This window comes from Neophocaena asiaeorientalis, unplaced genomic scaffold, assembly GCF_003031525.2.
Source record: "Neophocaena asiaeorientalis asiaeorientalis breed wild unplaced genomic scaffold, Neophocaena_asiaeorientalis_V1.1 scaffold40, whole genome shotgun sequence".
NCBI lineage: Eukaryota > Metazoa > Chordata > Mammalia > Artiodactyla > Phocoenidae > Neophocaena > Neophocaena asiaeorientalis.
In genome coordinates, this window is record NW_020185335.1 from 4,028,337 (window position 1) to 4,036,601 (window position 8,265).

The 8,265-nt window shown below is 43.4% G+C and overlaps 1 protein-coding gene across 3 annotated transcripts in view; it reads right to left on the minus strand.

Annotated features, from left to right (window-relative positions):
• Nucleotides 1–8,265, minus strand: part of CFDP1 (chromatin remodeling protein CFDP1) — a 136,579-nt gene that overhangs the window by 95,587 nt on the left and 32,727 nt on the right. The window lies entirely within an intron of this gene.

An 8,265-nucleotide genomic window follows, 5' to 3' on the forward strand; every position in this document is an offset into this window, starting at 1 on the left:
ACAAATACCGTATGCTAACACATATATATGGAATCTAAGAAAAAAAAAAGTCATGAAGAACTTAGGGGTAAGGCAGGAATAAAGACACAGACCTACTAGAGCATGGACTTGAGGATATAGGGAGGGGGAAGCTGTGATAAAGTGAGTGAGAGAGTGTCATGGACATATATACACTACCAAACGTAAAATAGATAACTAGTGGGAAGTAGCCGCATAGCACAGGGAGATCAGCTAGGTGGTTTGTGACCACCTAGAGGGGTGGGATAGGGAGGGTGGGAGGGAGGGAGACGCAAGAGGGAAGAGATATGGGAAAACATGTATATGTATAACTGATTCACTTTCTTATAAAGCAGAAACTAACAAACCATTGTAAAGCAATTATACTCCAATAAAGATGTTAAAAAAAAACACAAAAAAACGTGATCAGAACATAAGAATCACTGACTGCTATACTTAGGACAAATGACATGCTTTACTGACATTAAAACATTTCGGATATGGGGATATATGTATATGTATAGCTGATTCACTTCGTTATAAGTCAGAAACTAACACACAATTGTAAAGCAGTTATACTCCAATCAAGATGTTTTAAAAACAGGGCTTCCCTGGTGGCACAGTGGTTGCAAGTCCGCCTGCCGATGCAGGGAACGCGGGTTCGTGCCCTGGTCCGGGAGGATCCGACGTGCCACGGAGCGGCTGGGCCCATGAGCCGTGGCCGCTGGGCCTGCGCGTCTGGAGCCTGTGCTCCGCGAAAGGAGAGGCCGCAGCAGTGAGAGGCCCGCGTACCGCGAAAAAAAAAAAAAATTAAATTAAATTTAAAAATTGGGGGAATAGTAACTTCCAACACTATGGACATACAGAGAGAAATAACACACAGCATTTTAAAGAATCTATAATATACAGTCTCTAAATTGGCTCACGATTGCTCTCAGTGTGTTTATAAAACTCAGATTTTTACCTGAACTCTTAAATAACTGAGAAATAATTAACTTTCATGATTTGATACAATATGGAGACTACCTATAGGTGATACCCAAACCTTAATTAGTTCTTTAACATTTGCCAAATGCACAAAAATGTAGCAATAGATTAATTCTTGAAAAAAAAGTTTTCGGTAAAGGTTTTCAAAGGAGGGGAAATTTTAAGCCACAATGCAAACCAGCAGGTTATGAAGACTCAGTTAACATAATGATTGTGGAGAAACCCTGAATACTAGTAATGGCGTGCAGAAATGGGCCCTCCCTCTCATGTTAACACTGGAGAGATTTCAAATTTTTCTTGTCTATTTGGCAGCATTTATTATGATTTAAGGTGCACACAGTTGATGAGCCAGCAATCCCACTTCTAAGAATCTGTCCTCCAGAAATAACAGCATGAGAACATAAAAAAATATATGTGCAAGGATTATTACGGAACTATTCATAACTGTAAAATTTGGAAAACTAAATGTTCACCAATAAGGGAATGGTTATTCAAATTATAGAATGTTCACACAACAGAATATCATGCAGGCATAAAAAAATGTAGACGTTTATACTGGACCTGGAAAGATGCCTAAGATAGACTGTTTAAGCAAAAATACACGTTGCAGATTAATGGAGAAGAGTGAGTCCATTTTTGTTTTAATGTTACATGATTACAATATACTAGCATAGTAAGGGGAGGACTGGAACATAACTGATAACCAGCTAAAATTATTAGCCTCTGGGGCTGGGAATGAAAGAACAGGCAGGTAGCAAGGAAATTTCACTTCCTTCTTTCTGAAAAAAATTTAAGTGTTAGGACTATAGGTCATTTTTTACTTTCTTATTTGTAATTCAAACAACAACGGTAAAAGCTTTTAGATCTCAAGGAAAAAAATGAGAGAAGAAAAATCATCTTCCACTTTCTAAGCACAATGGTAAAGTTTAAAACAAAACAAATTCTAATAAAAGAAAGATGTAGAAATTGTATAACACACAGAAATCTCATACCAAGAGAATAATCTAATTAGAGAAAAATGTATAGCACTTATATACCAAATCTTAGGGACGCTTCGTGTTCCTGGGATCTTGCCAAAGACAAGCTATCTTTTCAGGGAGACTCTGCCCTCTAGTGTACCCTAAAAGAAGCTAAAGCACTCAAAGTAAATCAATAAATTCGTGTTATAACCAAAATATTTCCACTTCATTTCTAGAGCATCACAATCTTCTCCTTAAATGAATGTCTCCATATCCAAATATGTCTCCATATTTCCAAATCGATTTCCTATTATCGTACTGAGTAAACTTTATGAAAGTTATAGCTTCAGCTACCTATTCTTTCCATTCTTCCCTACACTACCAAGAAGCACCCAAAGTACTTTCCTGAGACCTATTTCACACCAAGAAAAAGTTGGCACAACCAAGGGTACAGGAATATAGCAAAATAAAAGTTTAAAATTTTATAACACATACAGGCACCTGGCTCTTAAACTCACAGATTGTTGAAACTTGTTGGCACTTTAACTCAAGGGTAAGGGCAAAGGAAAAAAGAAGGCTGCTCTGTGTAATAAAGTTCAACTCCTCATAGGATTTTCTAAAAAGACTAGAATTTGTTCAACTCTGGGCAACACTGAAAACCAAAAGGGACATTTCCTAGATTCATAGTATTTGCTGTAGGTATTCAATCCCATCCTGGTGACTGCAAATGAAAAATGTTCTTACTTTGAAAGCTCTTCTATGTTTGGGATCTCATTTAGACGCCTACATTGCTTGATCCAAATGTCAAAGAGTCTCCAAAAAAAGCGGAGGGGGGGGCGGGGGCGGGGAATAATCACTAATCTCTCCATTCATAATTCTTTCACTTTCTAGCTCGGCCTGGAACAATCTCTTCAAATCAAGAATGTGAACGAGGGGCTTCCCTGGTGGCGCAGTGGTTGAGAGTCCACCTGCCAATGCAGGGGACACGGGTTCATGCCCCGGTCCAGGAAGATCCCACATGCCGCGGAGCGGCTGGGCCCGTGAGCCATGGCCGCTGAGCCTGCGCGTCCGGAGCCTGTGTGCTGCAACGGCAGAGGCCACAGCAGTGAGAGACCCACGTACCGCAAAAAAAAAAAAGAATCCGACTGACAACGCAGGGGGTCCGGGAAGATCCCACATGCCGCGGAGCAAAGCCCGTGCACTGCAACTACTGAGCCCGCTAGCCACAACTACTGAAGCCTGTGCACCTAGAGCCCGTGCTCCGCAACAAGAGAAGCCACCACAGTGAGAAGCCTGTGCACTGCAAACAAGAGTAGCCCCCACTCGCTGCAACTAGAGGAAGCCCCCGTACAGCAACAAAGACCCAACACAGCCAAAAATAATTCATTTTTAAAAAAAGAATAAATGAGATGAGATCACCTTTAATAAACTGAAAATATTCCAAGTATTCATGGGGAAATCTTTAAAGAATTATTTAATTTCAATTTCAAATCCACTTACTCTGTACCTGCAACAACTGTAGAGGTATACTTAAAAAACAATTGAGGGCTTCCCTGGTGGTGCAGTGGTTGAGAGTCCACCTGCTGATGCAGGGGATGCAAGTTCGTGCCCCGGTCCGGGAAGATCCCACATGCCGCGGGGCGGCTGCGCCCGTGAGCCATGGTCGCTAAGCCTGCACGTCCGGAGCCTGTGCTCCGCAACAGGAGAGGCCACAACAGTGAGAGGCCCGTGTACCGAGAAAAAAAAAAAACACAACAACAATTGAAGAATAATTTAAGGGACTTCCCTGATGCAGGGGACATGGGTTCGAGCCCTGGTCCAGGAAGATCCCACATGCTGCGGAGCAACTAAGCTCATGCACCATAACTACAGAGCCTGTGCTCTAGAGCCCACGAGCCACAACTACTGAGCCCATGTGCCCCAACTACTGAAGCCTACGTGCCTAGAGCTTGTGCTCTGCAACAAGAGAAGCCACTGCAATGAGAAGCCTGCACACCGCAACAAAGAGTAGCCCCTGCTGGTCGCAACTAGAGAAAGCCCGCACACAGCAACAAAGACCAACACGGCCAAAAGTAAAAAAATAAAAAGAATAAAAAGAATAAGTTAAAAGCAAATGAGGCAGAGTATAAGCATCCATGGAAGAACATGAAGGTGAAAGTCAGTACAGGGTTTTCTTGCCCCAACACACAGCATCATTCTGGAGCTGATAAGTAAAGTAACAGCAGTACCACTGAGACTGCCAGAATCAATCATTTCCTCTTAAAAGCTATTTCTAGCTAGTCCTATTCTGGAACAAATGGCTGCTAGAAGAAATGACCTTAAAACAAGCTGGGCAAGGATATTTCCTATTTGAGTCCCCTAGCAACACCCTCACATAGCTTTCTACAACGTAGAATTCAGACCTCAGTAAGAGTCCATTACCATACTCCAATAAAGATGTTAAAAAAAAAAAAAAAAGAGGGCTTAAAAAAAAAAAAAAGAGTCCATTACCAGATAGAAATGGTAACAGCCATTACTCCCCAGTATCACATGTTGTCCACAGCTTCACTGTTGACTGCTGGCAGATTATCAAAGTACAAACACACCTCGAACTCATTTTTTAAATGTGCTATTTTTGGACTTTGCTACTTTTTTAACCTTCTTCACAAATCAACATTTATTTAAGGCTCCCTGTTAGTCATTCTGGGACAAGTTGTTAAGGAGTTTAAATCTGAGCCTCATTTTCTCACAGCTACATATACAGTTATTCTGGAAAAATGAAATAAATTTAGCCATTCAGCCTTAATTATCCAGACTGGTGGAGGGCAGGGCTACAGGGAGGATGCCAGTAATTTTACTCTGCTCTTAAGAGTCCCTGGGCTTCCCCGACTTGCTGCGGCAGACAGAAGTACCCAAGTCTGAGCTTGGAAGAGCTGCCCGTTGCTATCTGTTCCCTGGTGGGCGCCAAAGGAGGATTCAGTTATGACCTTCACAAATGAGGAGGGAGCATCCTGGTGCTTCTGCTGTGCTTTCAATCAGAATGACAAGTGAGACGCGTCTATTCAGGTGCCACCCAGCTCGGTGGGAGTCCGCTCTCAGCACCTGGACAGGTGGGAGACGAGATCCCCTTCCCCCAACCCGGGGCGGGCAGGTGGCCCAGGAACCTAGTCCCGAGCTGCCAAGCGCCAGACAACCACCTCCCTCCCATGATCAGGAAACCAGAGGTCACCTTCCCACAGAAACTTTATTTTTCACAAATCTCAAGTGCAAAACACAGACGACCATTTTTAAAAAGCAGAGTCAAATTTTTAACCACAGAATGTCTACAAGAATTATACCTTTTCAAAACACAACCAATTTTTATATTTCAAAAATATCTCAACTCGAATAAATTAATTTCTTAAAAAGTAAAAAAAAATTTAAAAATGTGCTAGCTCCTTCAATTTCATGAGATAAGGATGAGATTAAAATATAGTACAGGAGGGCTTCCCTGGTGGCACAGTGGTTGAGAGTCCTCCTGCCGATGCAGGGGACACGGGTTCATGCCCCAGTCCGGGAAGATCCCACATGCCGCGGAGCGGCTGGGCCCGTGAGCCATGGCTGCTGAGCCTGCGTGTCCGGAGCCTGTGCTCCGCAACCGGAGAGGCCACAGCAGTGAGAGTCCCGCGTACCGCAAAAAAAAAGAAAAAGAAAAAAAATATATAGTACAGAAAACCCAGACTAGTCATGGTTAATGAGGGAAAGGCTTACAAAGGAAATGGGAGTAAATAGTCATCTCACTTCCTTCAAAAATAACAAAACACAAAATAGCTTTCAAAAAGTCCTTCATAGGTTATAAAGCTGAAGAGATACTTTTAACAAAAAAGGCCAATTAGGAGGGTAAGAAAGAGTGGTTGTAAGGCGCAGGGGCTGAGAGCCCAGACTTTGGTCTCAAATAGAACTGGACTGGAATCCAGGCTCCACCATCCATCAGCTATACAATTCTAACAAATTAAGGGCCCCTCCCTGAGCCTCAGTTTCCTGAACTCTTGAAATGTTTATGTGGAATAAATGAAATAATACATGTAAAACACTTAGCACTGTGCCTTAAATTTGGCAAACTGTCAATAAACAGAAACTATTCTTTTAAAATGGATATAGAAACATTTAACCTACAGCATGAGAAGACAGTATGTCATACTTAATCTAGAGAACAAACTGGTTCCAAAAGGAAATTAACCTGGTCATTAAAGGGAAACATGGCATTCTAGCATGTGAGAAACACCTGACTACAGGAAGCAAGCGGGTAGCATAAATGAGGAGCAGGGACAGGAACAGGCACAACCCATCTACTCTGCTCCAGCTCCTTACTGCTCTAAGGAAAGAGGGAGGGCAGCGGCACAACTTCTCATTTCTGAAGAAAAACCAGTAATCCAGAGTTTATGTCAACTCTCCTGATTTTTAAATACTGACCGAATAAAAACATCCAAGGACAGATCTGATCCATCAACTTCCAGTTTGTGAATGTCTAATCTGGAGCAGAGTCTCAAACTGGAAACTGAAGGACCCCAGCTCCCTTAAAACAGCATGTCACAAAGCTAGCATTCTGGAAAAGCAAATTCTCTGTACAAACTGTCCTAAGCACTGCAGGATATTTAGTATCCCTGAAACCCACCAAGTACCAATGGTCTCAAGTCATGTGACACCAAAATATCTCACCACACGTTTCTGAACACCTCCTACTGGCAGCACCACATTCGCTAAGAGTAACAAAGTTACTCTTTGAGGAGGACTTCCCTGGTGGCGCAGTGGTTAAGAATCCGCCTGCCAATGCAGGGGACGCGGGTTCGAGCCCTGGTCCGGGAAGAGCAACTAAGCCTGTGTGCCACAACTACTGAGCCAGTGCTCTAGAGCCCGTGAGCCACAACTACCGAGCCCGTGCACCTAGAGCCTGTGCTCTGCAATGAAGAGTAGCCCCCGTTCGCCACAACTAGGGAAAAAGCCCATGCGCAGCAATGAAGACCCAACCCAATGCAGCCAAAAAATAAATAAATAAGTGTATCTCTTAAAAAAAAAAGTTAATGAGACTCATGAACATCTACTTATGAACAGTAACAAAATAAGGACAGGGCCAGCCCTGAGTCAACTAAACTAAAACCCCAAATTATCATCAAACAGGAAATCTCACTAAAGTAGAAAACTTAGAGCTGGCTGTGGGAACAAATCAAAAGGCTTAACTCCCTCTCCTTACTTCTAACATTAATTATAACAGCTGGGTCCATGAGCCATGGCCGCTGAGCCTGCGCGTGTCCGGAGCCTGTGCTCCGCAATGGGAGAGGCCACAACAGTGAGAGGCCCACGAACCCAAAAAAGAAAAAGAAACATTTCCACCCAGTACTGTGGCTATATCGGTTTTTGTTACATTTTTTTTTTAAAGGGCTGCTGTGTATGCAATACTCGTCAGTGTTTTTATTTTTATTTTTTAAATGAATTTATTCAGTTATTTTTGGCTGCCTTGGGTCTTCAATGCTGTGCGTGGGCTTTCTCTAGTTGCAGCGAGCGGGGGCTACTCTTCGTTGCGGTAGGTGGGCTTCTCATTGCAGTGGCTCCTCTTGTTGTGGAGCACGGGCCCTAGGCATGTGGGCTTCAGTAGTTATGGCTCCCCGGCTCCAGAGCAACTTAGCTGCTCTGCGGCATGTGGGATCTTCCCGGCCCAAGACTCGAACCCGCGTCCCCTGCATTAGCAGGCAGATTCTTAACCATTGCGCCACCAGGGAAGCCCCGGTTTCTGTTACTTTAAGTGAAATGCTCAATGATCTCTGTATAAAAAAGACTATATATTGAAACTTAAAAGCCAACAAAGGGCTTCCCTGGTGGCGCAGTGGTTGGGTGTCCGCCTGCCGATGCAGGGGACACAGGTTCATGCCCCGGTCTGGGAGGATCCCACATGCCGCAGAGCGGCTGGGCCCGTGAGCCATGGCCACTGAGCCTGCGCATCCGGAGCCTGTGCTCCGCAACAGGAGATGCAACAACAGTGAGAGGCCCGCGTACCGCAAAAAAAAAAAAAAAAAAAAAAAAAAAAGCCAACAAAGTCATATTAACTCATGTCCGAGGAGCTTGGGAGACATCAGATCAACTGCTCAGACAGCAAGACTCTGTTGTACAAATTAAAGGTCCTGGGGACTGACTGCTCAAATACACTGAGTACCAACAGGTCTTCTACCTTCAGTGTGACACTGTAAGGAATTCTATCTCTTCTATCTTTGGGGCAAACATTGCTAAACTGACACCACCCAAGATGTTGTCTGAGACTCAACAATAAAGCCTCTTTTTTTTTTTTTTTTTTTTTTTTTTTTTAAAAAAC